This window comes from Myxocyprinus asiaticus, chromosome 3, assembly GCF_019703515.2.
Source record: "Myxocyprinus asiaticus isolate MX2 ecotype Aquarium Trade chromosome 3, UBuf_Myxa_2, whole genome shotgun sequence".
Classification (NCBI taxonomy): Eukaryota; Metazoa; Chordata; class Actinopteri; order Cypriniformes; family Catostomidae; genus Myxocyprinus; species Myxocyprinus asiaticus.
Window position 1 is genome coordinate 11,560,212 of NC_059346.1, and position 18,637 is coordinate 11,578,848.

General features: G+C 41.9%; 1 pseudogene; it reads right to left on the minus strand.

Moving 5' to 3' along the window:
- Window positions 1-18,637, minus strand: part of LOC127431263 (piwi-like protein 2) — a 74,172-nt pseudogene that overhangs the window by 29,853 nt on the left and 25,682 nt on the right.

Sequence of the window (18,637 nt, forward strand, 5' to 3'; positions counted from 1 at the left end):
GAAAAGTGGAACAACCAATGTCTTATTGTGTGTCACTGAAAAGTGGAGCAGTAAATGTCTGCATGGATTGATCACCCGGTCCCTGCTTCCTCCTTTCCACATTAAGATCCAGATTTGCCACATGAAGTTAACATCAATTTGCTTATTTTCATACACTGCCTGGCCAAAAAAAAGTTGCATACTCTAATATTTCTTGGACCGCCTTTAGCTTTGATTACAACGTGCATTCGTCACGGCATTGTTTCGACAACTTTATGCGAAGTCACAACATTTATTTTCATCCAGAGTTGCAAACATTTTTGGCGAGATCTTGTATTGATGACGGGAAATTCTATCCAGTCAGTAGTTTTCTCCAGCACACCCCAAAGACTTTCAGTTGGGTTAAGTTCAGGAATCTGTGGTGGCCAATTAATGTGTGAAAATGATTCCTCATGCTGCCTAAACCACTCTTTCACAATTTGAACCTGATGAATCTTGGCATTGTCATTCTGGAATATTCCCGTGCCATCAGGGAAGAAAAAATCCATTGATTGGATAACCTGGTTATTCAGTACATTCAGGTAGTCAGCTGACTTTATTTTATTGCCGCATAACGTTGCTTAGCCTAGACCTGACCAATTGAAGCAACCCTAGATCGTTACACTGCCTCCAGAGGCTTGAACAGTGGGCGCTATGCATGACAGGTGCATCGCTTCATGTGCTTCCTTTCTTAACCTGACACGCCCATTACTTTGTTATATGGTAAATCTGAACTCATCAGACCACATAACCTTTTTCCATTGCTCCACAGTCCAATCTTTATGCTCCCTAGCACATTTTTCCGATTAGCCTCACTAACTAGTGGCTTTCTTATGTTTAGTCCCAATCCTATAAGTTCTCGTTGCATTGTGCATGTGGAAATGCTCTTACTTTCACTATTAAACATAGCCGTGAGTTCTACTGTCGATTTTTTATGCATTTTAGTGATCTCTGATCACGATTATTCAAGATTTTTTTCTGACCACATTTGTTCTGTGAAGCTGATGGTTCACCACTATCCTTCTAGGTTTTAATAATGCGTTGGACATTTCTTAACCCAAATCCAGTGATTTCAGCAATCTCCTTAGTTGTTTTCTTTGCTTGATGCAGGCCAATAATTTGCCCCTTCTGAAACAAAGTAACATCTTTTCCACAACCACAGGATACGTCTTCCGACATGATTTTTTAAGAAATGAGAAGCTACACACTGCATCAGTTAGGGTTAAAATAATTATTGCCAGCTGAAACATATTAATTACCGCAATAATGCTCCAATCATTAGCTTTCAAGTATCTGCTTATTTAAATACAAACGGCGACTTTTTTTTTTCTTTTTTTTTTTGGCCAGGCAGTGTATGTGAGAGAAATTTACAGGTAAATAACTTCTAAATAGCATAAAATCCCAAAAGTGCATAATTTTATTGTTATTACTTCAGGGAATTTAGTAACAATTTAGTCTTATAACATTTCTTTAAAAAAAAAGTTCCACCTTTACTCTTTCCACTAAAAAGTAACCACTCTTTCTCTCTCTTTGTCTGTAGTCCCCACATGCTTTAAAACGTCCACCACTGAGCCTGTACCAAAGCAATCCAAAATCACTTGCTTAAATGACTGGTGTCCTGTTGCTCTGACCCCCATCATCAGCAAATACTTTGAGAGACTAATCAGAGATTACATCTGTTCTGTGCTGCCTCCATCACTGGACCCAATGCAGTTTGCTTACCGCAACAACTGCTCCACTGATGATGCCATTGCATCTACAATACACACTGCTCTCTCCCACCTGGAAAAAAGGAACACTTATGTGAGAATGCTGTTTGTAGACCACAGCTCAGCATTCAACACCATAGTGCCCTCCAAGCTTGATGAGAAACTCCGGGCTCTGGGCTTAAACAGCTCGCTGTGCAGCTGGATCCTGGACTTGCTGTCAAGCAGATGCCAGGTGGTTAGAATGGGCAGTAACATCTCCTCATCACTGACCCTCAACACTGATGAAACAGCCTACAGAGAGGAGGTTCACACTCTGACACTTTAGTGTCAGGAGCACAACATCTCCCTCAGTGTCAGTAAGACAAAGGAGCTTATGGTGGACTTCAGGAGAAGAGAAAGAGAACACAGCCCCATCACCATCAATGGTGCACCAGTGGAGAGAGTCAGCAGCTTCAAGTTCCTGGGTGTCCACATCACTGAGGAACTCACATGGTCCGTCCACACTGAGGCTGTTGTGAAGAAGGCTCATCAGCGCTTCTTCTTCCTGAGACGGCTGAGGAAGTATGGAATGAAACGCCACATCCTCACACGGTTCTACACCTGCACTGTAGAGAGCGTCCTGACTGGCTGCATCTCTGCCGGGTACGGCAATAGCACTGCCCACAACTGCAAAGCACTGCAAAGGGTGGTGCGAACTGCCAGACACATCATCGGAGGTGAGCTTCCCTCCTTTCAGGACATATACACCAGGCGGTGTGTGAAAAAAGCTCAGAGGATCATCAGAGACTCCAGCCACCCAAGCCATGGGCTGGCATCAGGCAGGCAGTATCGCAGCATCAGGACCCGCACCAGCCGACTTCATGACAACTTCTTCCCCCAAGCAATCAGACTTTTGAACTCTTGATCTCTCACGATCAATATACATCAGCACTGCACTTTATTAATCTTATTATCTCACACTGGACTGTCATAAATTATATTCTCTTAACAACACACTGGCAACTGACTATCAACCGACAGCCTGAATGTCAATACAGTACAATACAACCTACTGTACATTTTAAATATACTATATATACTATTTTTTTATTGTATAATGTGTATTATATATTGTGTGTATTGTATAATGTACATTGTATGCTATTATTTGTATATTGTGTTTTGTGTAATTATGTGTATATTAGATTTTAAATTGTGTTGTGTAAATTTGATGTTTATTGTAAATTGGTATATGTCTCATCACTGTCATGACTGCTATGTTGCTCGGAACTGCACCCAAGAATTTCACACACTATTGCACTTATGTATATGGTTGTGTGACAATAAAAGTGATTTGATTTGATTTGATTTGATTTGATTTGAAGAATAGTAAAGGTGTTGGCCTATATTAAACAGAATAGCAGGGTTAAGGAAGCTGTGGAGGGAAATGGAGTGCTGTGGAGGGAATTGTAGTGTTTTGAAGAGGTCTGTCTGGACAGCAAGCGCAGCTGAGCAGTCTCTGTGGAGCATGCTTTCACTCCTGGAGATTAAGAGTGAACAGGGTTTACAGTCCCCATAAATACTGAAGCTAATAGTAAATTTCATACATGGTTGACTTCAGACAGGCCCTTGTGCCGAGACTTCAGGACACTACACATGGGAATCCATAAAGTGATATGACTGCTGAGGGTTTTGTTTTACAAGGAGACAGAATTATGTCTGTAACTGATGTGTGAGGAATTATGCCTACTGTAGGCTTTGAAATCACAAGGAGAGATATAATATTCTCTCAGATACTTATGCTGCCTTCATGTGCTATCAGAATTATCCTATTTCCCACTTCTGAAGTGGTATTTACGAGTACGTCGTGTTCATGTGCTTTGTTGTCGGAAAGAACGGGAAACATGGATGATGCCAGGTTCATTCATACATGTTTCTTAAGGAACTTTTATTTTGACACCATAATACATATCACTCATTTAGCTTGCTGACGATAATGGAATTTTGGTTAAATACAAGCTATTTTCACAGTGCAAAAATGTACAACATGCTTGGAATGGTTGGTGATAAATGAATTTGACCAAAATGGCAAGCACTAACAATTAGCTGTATTTAGAAAAATTAACAAAACCTGTCATTCACTAATGAAACCGCAGTCTCCTCCATCATGTTGAAAGTTTAAAACTCCTCCCATCTCGGAAACTCGTGTATCAAAATTATCTCCAAATTTCCCAGTCATAATAACAACTTTGAGGGGTCATTCATGTGCAACTTCCGAGTGGGAAACTCGTATTTACGATAATTCCGATAGCTCGTGAAGGCAGCATTAAGCAATGTTCAGAACAGTTTACTACTTTGTCTGCCAATTCTGCAGTATGTACTGTATACTTGGGCTGGGAATTGCCACATACCTTCAATAAACATTCACTGAGCACTTTATTAGGAACACCTGTACACCTACTTATTTATGAGATTATCTAATCAGCCAATCATGTGCCAGCAGTGTAATGCACAAAATCATACAGATACTGGTCAGGATTTTCAGTTGATGTTCACATCAACCATCACAATGGGTAAAAATGTGATCTCAGTGAATTGGAGAGTGGCATGATTGTTGGTGCCAGATAGGCTGGTTTGAGTATTTCTGTAACTGCTGATCCCCTAGGATTTTCAAGCACAACAGTCTCTAGAATTTACTCAGAATGGTGCCAAAAACAAAAAACATCCAGTGAGCATCAGTTGTGTGGATGGAAGTGCCTTGTTGATGAAAAAGGACAACAGAGAATTTCCAGATTGGTTCGAACTGACAAAGTCTATGGTAACTCAGATAACCGCTCTGTACAATTGTGGTGAGAAGAATAGCATCTCAGAATGCTATTCTGAGATGCGGGTTGGTGCTGTTTTGGCGGCATGAGGGGAACCTACACAATATTAGGCAGGTGGTTTTAATGTTGTGGCTGATCGGTGTATTTCAAAAGAGCAAGGAAATTCCTGCTTTCATTATATGTCCCCTCTCAACCGTTCCCTGGCAAACCATTAGTGTGGTCAGACATTAATGAAGGGGCGCATTTGTCGTGTCCCGAGTAAGAGATTTTAAATCAGCTAAAATGGCGAACACATTAAAAAGACATTTGATTACATGCACGACTGTTGTGTGATGTCTGGAGAATCCTGATATTATAAACAGAAAACACAAACCTTCTAAGGACCACATTGTAGAATGAGATACACAGGTCAGAGCTGGGGGGCAAAATCTTTGTCAACTGAATCATGATATTGATCTCCTGATTGTCTGATTTTCTCTCAGATTTAAGGTGAACAGCCTGTTACAAACAGCAAAACCAAATTAAACTTGGGAAATGAGTTCTGTTCAGGGCTCAAGACTGCGACTAAATGGCCATTTTTCCCACTGGTGTGACTAAATTTTGTTGTAGGTTGCACTGGTGTGACTACAGAGTTGAACAACTTGCTCTCTCTCTCTCTCCGTTTCTGCGCTGCGATTTTCCTTTGAGCAATATCAAACAGTTAACACATCAAAGGCAGAACGAATCAGCACTATCCGCTACCCGAAACAATTATCAGCACGGCTCAATGGACAGACCAGCGTGAGCACAGAGCAGGTGCGTTTACTTGCGGAACAGCCTCGAGCTCTCAAACACACATCTTAAAACATTACAGTGCAGCAAGAAGCAATGAGAAGTACGGCACCGGTTGTGGGACCCATTTTAACTCAGCATAGACTTCTCTGGTGCAAACCTCTACAAAAACCCTCGGTGAGTAAACTAGTTTAAAACCACAATAAACGGATGGATGTTCTGAACAGCACTGACAAGTTGAACAAGAGAAAACACAGAAAGTAATGCACAGACAAACAGTTGAAGTCAGAAGTTTACATACACCTTAGCCAAATACATTTAAACTCAGTTTTCACAATTCCTGACATTTAACCGTAGAAACATTCCCTGTCTTAGGTCAGTTAGGATCACTACTTTATTTTAAGAATGTGAAATGTCACAATAATAGTAGAGAGAATTATTTATTTCAGCTTTTCTTTCTTTCATCACATTCCTAGTGGGTCAGAAGTTTACATACACTTTGTTAGTATTTGGTAGCATTGCCTTTAAATTGTTTAACTTGGATCAAACATTTTGGGTAGGAATTTTGGCCCACACCAGACAGTACTGGTGTAACAGAGTCAGGTTTGTAGGCCTTCGTGCTTGCACACGCTTTATCAGTTCTGCCCAAAGATTTTCTATCGGACTGAGGTCAGGGCTTTGTAATGGCCACTCCAATACCTTGACTTTGTTGTCCTTAAGCCATTTTGCCACAATTCTGGAGGTATGCTTGGGGTCATTGTTCAATTGGAAGACCCATTTGCGACCAAGCTTTAACTTCCTGGCTGAAGTCTTGAGATGTTGCTTCAATATATCCACATAATTGTCCTTCCTCATTATGCCATCTATTTTGTAAAGTGCACCAGTCCCTCCTGCAGCAAAGTGCCTCCACAGCATGATGCTGCCAGCCCCATGCTTCACGGTTAGGATGGTGTTCTTCGGCTTGCAAGCCTCACCCTTTTTCCTCCAAACATAACGATGGTCATTATGGCCAAACAGTTAAATTTTTGTTTCATCAGACCAGAGGACATTTCTCCAAAAAGTAAGATCTTTGTCCCCATGTGCACTTACAAACTGTAATCTTGCTTTTTTATGGCGGTTTTGGAGCACTGGCTTCTTCCTTACTGAGCAGCCTTTCAGGTTATGTCGATATAGGACTCGTTTTACTGTGGATATAGAATCAGAATCAGAATCAGAATGAGCTTTATTGCCAAGTATGCTTACACATACAAAGAATTTGTCATGGTGACAGGAACTTCCAGTGTACAACCATACAAAACAATACAAAAACAGCAGCAAGACATAGATAATAATAAAAAATAAAAAATAATTATACACATACGTACAGACACACACATACATACATACACACGGGTAGTGCAAATCTAATACAATCTGTTATGTACAGTGTAAATACAAATCTCTTATGTACAGTGCAAATGTTTTTTTGTTTTTTTTTTCTAGAGGAATGAAATGGCAGAAGAGGTTGGATGTGTTGGATAAATATTAGAAAGACTAAACTGTGTATTGCACATAGTTATTGCTCAATGGGGCAATTTAGCAGTTCATGAGATGGGTAGCCTGAGGGAAAAAACTGTTCCTGTGCCTGACGGTTCTGGTGCTCAGAGCTCTGAAGCGTCGGCCAGAAGGCAAGAGTTCAAAAAGGTAGTGGGCAGGGTGAATGGGGTCCAGAGTGATTTTTCCAGCCTTTTTCCTCACTCTGGAAGTTTATAGTTCTTGAAGGGGGGGCAGGGGGCAACCAATAATCCTCTCAGCAGTCCGAACTGTCCTCTGTAGTCTTCTGATGTCTGATTTCATAGCTGAACCAAACCAGACAGTTACTGAAGTGCAGAGGACAGACTCAATGACTGCTGAGTAGAACTGTATCAGCAGCGCCTGTGGCAGGTTGAATTTCCTCAGCTGGTGAGGGAAGTACAACCTCTGCTGGGCCTTTTTCACAATGGAGTCAATGTGGGTCTCCCACTTCAGGTCCTGTGAGATGGTAGTGCCCAGGAACCTGAATGACTCCACTGCTGCCACAGTGCTGTTTAGGATGGTGAGGGGGGTCAGTGTTGGGGTGTTCCTCCTAAAGTCCACAATCATCTCCACTGTTTTGAGCGTGTTCAGCTCAAGGTTGTTTTGACTGCACCAGACAGCCAGATGTTTAACCTCCCTTCTGTATGCAGACTCAATGTCATCTCGGATGAGGCCGATGACAGTGGTGTCATCTGCAAACTTCAGGAGCTTGACAGAGGGGTCCTTGGCGATGCAGTCATTGGTGTAGAGGGAGAAGAATAGTGGGGAGAGCACACATCCCTGGGGGGCACCAGTGCTGATTGTACAGGTGCTGGATGTGAGTTTCCCCTGTCTCACAAGCTGCTGCCTGTCCATCAGAAAGCTGGTAATCCACTGACAGATAGACAAGGGAACAGAAAGTTGGTGTAGTTTATTCTGGAGTATAGCTGGGATGATGGTGTTGAAAGCCGAACTGAAGTCCACAAAAAGGATCCTTGCATATGTCCCTGGTCTGTCCAGATGTTGCAGGATATGATGCAATCCCATGTTGACTGCATCATCCACAGACCTGTTTGCTCGATAAGCAAATTGAAGGGGATCTAGAAAGGGTCCAGTGATGTTCTTCAGGTGGGCCAACACCAGTATCTCAAATGATTTCATGACCACAGATGTCAGGGCAACAGGTCTGTAGTCATTAATTCCTGTGATTTTTGGTTTCTTTGGGATGGGGATGATAGTGGAATGTTTGAAGCAGCATGGGACTTCACACTGCTCCAGTGATCTATTGAAGATCTGTGTGAAGATGGGGGCCAGATGGTTATCACAGGATCTAAGACATGCAGGTGAAACGCCATCTGGGCCCTGTGCTTTCCTTATCCTTTGCTGTTGAAAGATGCGGCTCACATCATCTTCACAGATCTTAAGTGCAGGTTGAGTAGCAGGAGGGGGGAGGAGGGGGGTTGCAGGAGGTGTTGGTGTTTGTGTGAAGTGAAAGTCAGAGTGGGTGTGGGGTGTGAGATTGGGCCTTTCAAATCTACAGTAGAACACATTCAGGTCGTCAGCCAGTTGTTGGTCCACCACAGGGTTGGGGCAGGAGTCCTGTAATTCGTAAATTGTTTCATGCCACTCCCCACTGATGCAGGGTTGTTAGCTGAAAACTTGTTTTCCAGCTTCTCAGAGTATCTTCTTTTAGCCACTCTGATTCCCATATTCAGTGTGTTCCTGGCCTGACTGTACAAGACTTTATCCTCAACTCTGTTAGCATCCTCTTTGGCCTGACGAAGCTGCCTGAGTTCCGCTGTAAACCATGGTTTGTCGTTGTTAAATGTTAAATAAGTCCTAGTAGGAATGCACATATCCTCCCAAAAACTGATATATGATGTAACAGTATCTGTGAGTACGTCCAGATTGGTGTCTGCAGCCACAAAAACATTCCAATCAGTGCAGTCAAAGCAGGCTTGTAGTTCCAGCTCTGCTTTGTTGGTCCATCTCTTTACAGTCCTTAATACAGGCTTAGCAGATTTTAATTTCTGTCTGTAGGTTGGAAGAAGATGAAACAGACAGTGATCAGATAGTCCCAAAGCTGCTCTAGGGACAGAGCGATATGCATCCTTTATTGTTGTGTAGCAGTGATCCAGTATATTTCTGTCTCTGGTGGGGTATGTAATGTGCTGTTTGTATTTGGGCAGGTCACGTGTGAGGTTTGCTTTGTTAAAATCCCCAAGAATAATAATAACTGAGTCCGGGTATTGTTGTTCCGTGTCTGTGATTTGATCAGCCAGCTGTTGCAGCGCTGTGTTCAAACACGTGTTTGGCGCGATATACACACTCACCAGAATAAACGAGGAAAACTCCCGAGGCGAGTAGAAAGGCTTACAGTTAATAAAGAGCGCTTCCAAATTAGGACAGCACATCCTCTTTAATGTTGTTACATCTGTACACCAACTTTCATTGATGTAAAAGCATGTTTCACCACCTCTCGTTTTCCCTGCTAACTCCGTGATGCGATCCGCACTGAACAGCTGAAAGCCCGGCAGATGTAACGCGCTGTCCGGAATGGCTTCACTCAGCCAGGTTTCTGTGAAGCACAAGGTAGCAGAGTTTGAAAAGTCTTTGTTTGTGCGGGTGAGGAGATGTAGTTTGTCCGTTTTGTTAGGGAGCGGAGATTTGCTAGATGAATGCTCGGCAGCGTTGTTCGAAAGCCGCGCCGACGGAGCCTGACCAGCTCGCCTGCTCATCTCCCTCGCCTGCATCTCCTAGCATGTTTAAACAACACAGCCGCGCCTTCGACTAAAATGTCAAACAAAGCGTCCGAATATTCAAAATCCGGGCAAAGATTGACTGGTGTATGCTGTCGAATGTTCAGCAGTTCGTCTCTGGTAAAACTAACTGAAAAAAGATTACTAAACACAGGACAAACAAACAAAAACAACAAAACAATAGAAGCGCTCCACACCGAGGCGGCCATCCATGGCACCAACATGATGTATAATGTCTTAATAGATACTTGTCTACCTGTTTCCTCCAGCATCTTCTCAAGGTCGTTTGCTGTTGTTCTGGGATTGATTTGCACTTTTTGCACTTTTTGCACCAAACTACATTCATCTCTAGGAGACAGAATGCATCTCCTTCCTGAGCAGTATGATGGCTGTGTAGTCCCATGGTGTTTATTATTTTGTACTGAACCCAGAACATTCTTTTAACTCAGTCAAATTGCAAGACACAGCTGGCCATATGATCTCAAGATTGCAGCCACCGCAAGGGGGGCCACCCCAATAATAAAATATATTTTCCACTATATAATATGTTAGAAATGGCTTTGTATGTAAAAATATGTAGAAAAAATCACTTTCAAGAAATGGAAATGAGAACTTTTTTGATAAAGCAAACAAGAGAAATAACAAATTCTCATCCAAATATCAGAACCTGTGGCCACCGACAAACTTAATTATATTAGATATGAAGAACGTTTAGATAAATTTTTACGACTCACGTAAAAGTAACATGGTACTGAAACACAGCCTCATTTTTGCAGCAGATGGTGATGTAGTTTGATCCGATGGATACAGATATGCCTTTGGTTCCTGTTTTCTTCAGGGTTCTCTGCAGGAATAGAAGATACACATTAGTGTAAACACATTATTTACAATTCATATTCCTCAAGCGATATGACCGTCACTTGAGTGAAAGAGTAAACATAGCCTTTAACCATCTTTAATAGTATTTGGTAGAGGTGTGAATTACAATTCAAAGGGTAACGATTCTATTACAAAACGATTCTCGATGCATCAAGTCCTTCAATTTCTTTTATCAATACACACACTCATTATTAAAGTGAGAGACCGGCAATGAGCAACAGCCAAAGAAATGTCTCCCGAACTGCTGTCTCATCATTATTTTCAGCCGTTTTTTTTCCTTTCTGTGCAAATCAGTGCAATAACAGGCACAAGCCAATCTTTCATGTTATTTGTTGTCGTGTTATCCCGTTACTATGTGCTTGATAGTGTTGTCACTGTACCAAAATTTCAGTAGTTGGTACCAATACCAATTTCGATACCACAGCAAAAATATGCTAATTTGATATTGTGCTACTGAACACACCAGTTTAGTTATTTTTAATCATTTAATAATTATTTTAATAATTATTATTATTTTACATCACGGCCCCTAACCACATCCTCCACAGTTTTAGCAATAAATCGTCCTGGTTACTTCCGTAACCTCCATTCCCTGATGGAGGGAACGAGACGTTGTGTCGATGTAGTGACACTAGGGGTCACTCTTGGGAGCCCCAACACCTCTGCCTTTTTGAAAAAAGGCCAATGAGAATTGGCGAGTGGAATTTGCATGCCACTCCCCCGGACATACAGGTATAAAAGGAGCTGGTATGCAACCACTCATTCAGGTTTTGTGCTGAGGAGCCGAGACCAGGTCCCGGCCATTTCAGCGGGTAGTTCAGCGTTGTGGCAAGAGGGACACAATGTCTCGTTCCCTCCATCAGGGAACGGAGGTTATGAAAGTAACCAGGACCTTCCCTATCTGTCACTCACTCGACGTTGTGTCGATGTAGTGACACAAGTAGCGATACGATGTAGTGATACAAAACGCCACAACTAGCTGAACTGTGTTGCGTGAAATGGCGGTGTGTGATGGGCAGACTGCTGTGTGCCTCGTAGCCAGCGCACCAGGTCATCACGTAACCTCCCCCAATGCTCTTATGAGTGTCGAACGGTCCATCATGATCAAGTTGACTGCCCAACTATAGGGACAGGCTAGCCCAGCCGAGGCCTCTTTTCCTTGAGTGGAATTTGTTAACTGACTGTGAGCCATAAGTGTCTGTGTTGGGGGGTGTCACTCCCAAGGGGAAGACACCGCGGAGACCACACCCCACCCAGAGAAGGGGGGGGGGGATTTTGAGTGGAAATACATCAAATGGTCTTTATCGAGCCTTGTCAGAAGTATGTCATGTGGAGAGGTCCCATGGTAGGTCCTACCCAAAGGGGGAGGAGTTTCTACAAAGCATGGCAACCGGGGGCAGAGGGGCCCCTGCCCAAGGAAGACACAGTTTACTGACAGGGAAATGATTTTGCGGAAAATATCACATGGGGTTACCTTCAGGGGAACCAGCACATGCGGAGCACCTACCTCAGTACAGGGCCTCATTAGCACACTTACTGAGCCGGCAGCGAGTTTCTCCGCAAACTCAACTGCCACAGGGATAAGGAGGAAAGTCATCCAGGGATCACAGTCTGTGAACACTACTGGGAGTCAAGAGCACACATCTTCCCATCAAGGGAGGGGAAAGGCGCTATGCACAAGTGGTACACCCGGCCAGTTGTCCCGGAACTTACCTGCTTGTGCCTGCCACTACTCGGGAAAAGACCGGCTCAACCCGGAGATTGTAGAACCTCACAAAGGTGTTGGGTGTTGCCCAGCCTGCTGCTCTGCAGATGTCTGCCAAAGAGGCACCACTGGCCGGGGCCCAGGAGGCCGCCACACTCCTGGTAGAGTGGGCTCGTAACCCCGCAGGGGGAGGCACGTCCTGAGCTTGATATGCCATAGCGATGGCGTCAATGACCCAGTGGGTGATCCTCTGTTTGGAGACAGCGCTTCCTTTCCGCTGTCCCCAAAAGCAGACAAAGAGCTGCTCGGAGCTTCTAAAGCTCTGTGTGCAATCCAAATAGATGCATAAGCCATCAGAGACATAAACCTACAGGCCCTGGACGGGAGTCTCAGGTGCCCATGCCAGGTGGTGGCGCTCTGCGGACACAAGTGCACCGCAAGCTCCTTGTCCACCTGGGGAATCACCGAATACCCCCTGGCCGCTCCGCCATCGAGGGTAGCGAGAGTGGGGGAGCTGAAAGACTGGGACCGGGCAGTAAAAGGTGCCTCCCATGATCTTGTCAGCTCCTCATGCACTTCCGGGAAGAAAGGAATGGGGGTGGGGCGTGGTCGGCACCCCGTGCCCAGGAACGGATTGTCGAGCCGCGAGGGTTCAGGGGAGAGTGGAGGTTTCCACTCTAGCCCGATGCTTGCGGCCGCCTGGGAAAGCATGTCCATCATTTCCGCGTCGGCGTGAGACTGGGCGACCGTTCTCGAAGGAGGAAGCCAAGCCGAAGCCTCTGCGTCAGACTGGACGAGCCCGCTCTCTGATGCTGCGCTCGAAAACTCGTCTTCTGGAGCTCCGAACGAGAAGTCGAACTCGCGCTGAGATGAGCCGGCAGTCTCGTGTGAGAGCAAGCGAGCGTGCTGGGGAATGGGAGGTCTGTGGGGGGATACCCGGCAGAGGTGGTCCCATTGATGTCCCCAAATCGCCCCCAGTGCTAAACGACGTGGCCTTAAACCCGTAGATAGAAGGACCGGTGCGGGGAGCTGCTTGCACGACCGCAACGTTGCCTTTGTAATGTTCTTGCAATGAGGACATGACTCATCCATGAATGATGTCTCCGCATGGGCAGTGCCCAGACACGTAAGACAACGATCGTGGCCATCGGAAGCGGAGAGATAACGACCGCAACCAGGAATAACACACAAACAGAAAGGCATCTTTAAAAAGACACGTCTTTAAAAAGACGTTCCGTGTGTGCCACTCTTTCAGAAAGAAAATATACTCTTTTAGAATATACTCTTTTAAATGTTCTGCCGATGCGCCCAGGGGCGTTCTCTGCAAACCACAGATGCAAAGGGGGAGAAGCCGCTGAAATGCACTGTAAGATCCAGCAGAGAGAGGTGAATGAACTCGGTGGATGAATTCAGCTAAATGAATAGAACCGCTCGGCTCCGAAGAGAAAATCTGAATGAGTGGTTGCATACCAGCTCCTTTTATACCCGTATGTCCAGGGGAGTGGCATGCAAATTTTTTCAAAAAAGCGGAGGTGTTTGGGGCTCCCAAGAGTGACCCCTAATGTCAATACATCGACACAACGTCGAGTGAGTGACAGATAGGGAAGCATATTTTTTTCTATTCCTTCACCTGTACTTGTCTTTATGACTCAATGATTGTATTCACACATTGTGTGATCTTATTGAACATTTATATAGAAAAAAGAAATCCATAGTTTTAGCACCATTTGTGGACTTTTCGGACAGTCCTTTACCCACCATAGGCACATTTTCCAACTTATATCAATGTTAAATTAGCGATCACGTCCCGTATTGTCTCGATACGAGACGCATAATTTTTTCTTTAAATACGGGATGATCCCGTATTTTTTACGGGACGAGTGGCAACCCTACATGTACACAAACCTAATGCAGATATTGTTAAAAAAAAGAAAAGAAAAAAGAAGTGTATTTTAAACTGTTTCACTCCAAAAAACCATGTTCCATTCCTCAAACTACCTTGGTTATGGGCTCACTGACTTGAATTTTTACATTTTTAAGGAGGAGGAATAACAGCAAATTTGCGGGTGAGTTCGAGGCATTTCATGCCTGAACGCTTCCATCAAATGCATCAGTCGGATGTGGTGAAAGTGGAAAAAGTGGGCCGGTATAGAGATCAGTTCTCCGTTTCCCCGGTAACTGGCACTGGCATGAGCAGCACAGTGGAAAGGGGTGTGTGTGTGTGTGTGGCTGTAAACTAAAGCCTATTGATTATTTTTTTTAAAGGATGAGCCATCTGACATGTCCTACCCCCCACCTGTTCCAGTAGGTAATAAGTTAAAACACCAAATAGTACGGTCATGTCTATAAGGTAACTCCCAGTTGCCCAAAGTCTCGAAAGAGCTGCATGCCTCTTTCACAGACTGTGTTTATTTGGAATCCCACAGAAACTCTACCCCTCAACCTAACCCTATCACTATATATAACCCTAAACCTAACCTTTGTAACAGCAAATGGTACCTAGAAACTGCACTCATCTAGGCACTTCACTGTAACTTTAATATATAATGTCAATTTGCTTCAAGTATATCTATCTTGCTTTAAGGATTTACTGCAAAACAAGGCAAAATACTGAGTAAGAAAATAATTTTTGCAGTATAGTGGCACAGAAATTACACACTGTACATATCTTAAATGGACCTTTTTTACACATCCGCGTTCATGAAGTGGAAGTCATCATAGTTGTATAAACTTGAATGGCAGTGAATGGGGGACCACAGCAATTTTAATTTTTGCTAAGCCATTAGTTCCAACAGCAAAAAAAAAAAATAAATAAATTAAAAAAAAATGCTTTCACAGCTTTGCAAAAGAAGATAAAAATGTACAGCCCTGGAGAAAAAGGCCAAATTTTCTGTCACTCCCTCAGCAGCTGTGTTAGAAGCCTCATCACAGCTATGGTAACTGATTTTTTTTTTTAGCTTATTCCAGGGTAATATTATCAAAAATTCAATGTTATAAATTTACATTGTATAAAATTGGAAATATAAAAAAGTTGTTAAAAAAAGGTGGAAACATGTCATAATGGGTCTGTGAAAAGGGTCCATTAGTTTCAGACTATTTTACTTGTTCCTAACGTTAAAAGAATAGTTCACCAAAAAAATAAATATTTTGTCCTAATTTACTCACCCTCATATCATCCCAAAGCCATATGACTTTCTTATGTGGCGCACAATAAGAGATGTTTTAATTAATATCTTGGTCTGTCTTTTTTTCAATACAATTGCAGTACATAGCGCCTCTCTTTAAACTCAAAAAGGAACAAAAAATATAATAGTTGTCCATGCGACTCATGTGTCATATTCCAAGTCTTCTGAAGTCATGTGATAGATTTTGGTGATAAATAACCAGAAATGTAAGTAATTTTTAATTGAAAATCTTGACGTCAGCTGCTCATCTATGAGCGCTATGAGAGAAGCTCATTAAGAGTGGCACGTGTTCACGCGAGAACTTGATATGTTTAGTGCAGTAAGACTGGCGAAAAATTGTCTGCATCACTTCTGGGAAAGTTAAGAACTTGTGAGATAACATCGTCATAAAACTCACACATGAAATGGACAGCTGCACCGAAGTGGCACCCCCTGAGGAGAAGCTCACACACCCCAAATCTCATTTCCATCTGGTCTTCCTCCCTCTCTTTCTCCCCCTCACCTCAGGCCATCTAAAAACTAAAGTTAACTTAATATGTACTGTAATGTAAAAGGTTTTCTGATCATACATGTTTGGTATCATTTGAAAGATCTCATTGCGACTGGTAACACCGTCTCATTCCCTTCCAGCAAAATCAAGTCACTAGTAAGGTTTCAGAGTTTAGTAGAATTCTCTAAGTATCAGAATGTTCCTCCCACAAGAACCATATGGAATTCTTTGGAAACATAAAATGCAAGCTTCAAAGAACTTGCTTGGAACCCCCTAAACTGTAAAACCAGATCCTAAATAATATCAAACACAATAGAATTGTTTGGTATTTAAGGAGAGATGACAAAGGAGTCAGCTAGTCTGTATTCAGATCTCCCACACAATTGCTGTGTGTAATGACAAAGGAATCAAGGTCTCTGTAGCCAGATGACCCACACAGAAAACATTGTGTGTCATTTTTAAATCTACCAGGGTCTCTGTAGCCAGAAGACCCACACAGAAAACATTGTGTGTAGTTTTTTAATCTACCAGGTAGGCAATTTGAATTTCTTATGATTGGTAAATGTTTGAATGGAATGCAACTTTAATTATATTATTATGCTTGGTTCACTGATAGCTTTGAGTTTGATTTATTATTTTAATTGGATTGTTTGAATGTATTACTATTACCTGGTAAAATAAATAGTTATTATGGTTCATTCTGAAGGACTGTTTTCTAGTATGTTTCTTATTAACTACAAATCTATGGTCAGAGTTGGCTTAACTAAGCTACTTCAGAAGTAACCCATTAGTTAAGTATGTACTAAAAGACTAAATGGCGAACCGAGAATCTATAATAGAACTTAGCCAAATATAATTAAATGGGAATACTAAGAGTAGGACTGAGAATCTGTAAAACAGAACTTAATTGACTGGAGCTAAACGGTGAGTCGAGAATCCATACTGAACTTAGCCAAATAAGACTAAATGGATAAAGCCGAGAACCTATAAGGACTTAGTCTAAAACGTAATAATTTCTGAAACTGATGAGTTTGTAGTTAAAGGACCTGCATCCGGCCAGAACAGGACCCAAATAACATTGAAATAACAAATGCTGTCTAGAAGAGAGAATTACTAAAATAATAAGATAATTCAGAGCATAGATACATCAATGAGATTTTTCATAATTGGAGTCAGATGAAATAAAGATAAGAATTAATGATAAGATTAATAAAACATGGAACTCAAATTAAATAATCAAAGTATTATTTACAGCGCACGATAAGACAGAACACGCAGGAGACCTTCAGCCACCCCATTGGATACCGCCATTGGACCAGTGGGTGGCACCTTACAGTGCTAAAAGCAATGCAAGTTTTCACATTAACATATGTGCCACTGTGAATTAGGGCTGCAACTAAGGATTATTTTGATAAATAACTAATCTAACGATTATTAGAATGATTATTAGACTATTAGGGCAACAAAATATGTTTTTGGTTTGTTTTTGTTTTGGCTTGTTTTCCAATATAAATATCTAAAACTCCTTTAAAACCACATACATTTTCTTTAGCAGCTATACTGCAGAAGAACAAATTGTTATCTGAGGGATTTGAATATAATATTAAAAATACAAATATTTTAAAATATCTAAAAATCCTTTAAAAAGAAGCATTCACCTGAGAAGCAGCATGTAAGATATTTAGACATGCTTTTAGAGAATAGATCTTGAATATAAGTATATTTTGTCTTTACTGCACTCGCAGAAGTATAACCACATGAAAAAATACTCTTATATACAAAATACACTTATATTTAATATACATTATCTTAAAGCAAGTCTAAATATCTTATTTGTTTCTTCTCAAGTAAATGTGTCTTGTTTTAAGAATTTTTAGACAATTTTAAATGGAAGACAAAAACACTTAATAACAATAGGATTTTTTGCAGTGAATTTCCTTACTGAATTAAACTTAATAAAAAGTATTTTTTCCCTTTAATTCAGTGAATGTCATTTAGATGTATTTTTAAAAGATGATTTTGTCCTTTTTATTGTTAGTAAGCATGTTTAATACAACCTTTTAAGTCGGGGCACAAGCTGAATAATCGGTTAAGAGCTAATGATTAATCCTGGCAATAATCACAGAATAGTCAAATAATCATTGTATTAATCATTAGATTAATCGATTATCAAAATAATTGTTAGTTGCAACCCTATACTGTTTTATGATACAATAAGTCTCGAGCCATCATGTTATAATCCAGCTGCAGCAAGCGCGCATGCTCGAGGGACGAGCGTCCCTGCACCAGAGTGTGCCTCAGCCAGATGCAGTTTCAATCTCTTCCCCCTTAGATCGGGACACTCCGTGCAACTCATAGAAAAGGCACTGAAAGCACAGGGAAATGCCAGTTTTGGAGTTTGTAGTTGTTTACATAACCTGCTTCCTTATTTGAACTTATATGTTTAAAGCTATAAAGCATTAAATATAACTGCATTAAAGATGTAACGGCGAGGTGTTTCCTTTAAAGAAGCTCGACACACAAGTTTTGCTTCAGCGGTGCGGCAGCTCAGGCTCCGCTTATTCCACAACGAGAGTGCTTCTGTATTTGGTATTTTGTATAATTACCTTTAGGGCTGGGCGATATGATGACATATATCATGGCGACAATATAAAGTGTTAACCGATAGAGATTTTGTTATATCGTGCACATCACGATATGTAAATATCCATGTGTGCAGTGCGTGCGTATCTATCAGTGGGCACGCTTCATGTGAGACTGAAACCAGGCTTGAGCAGGGAATGA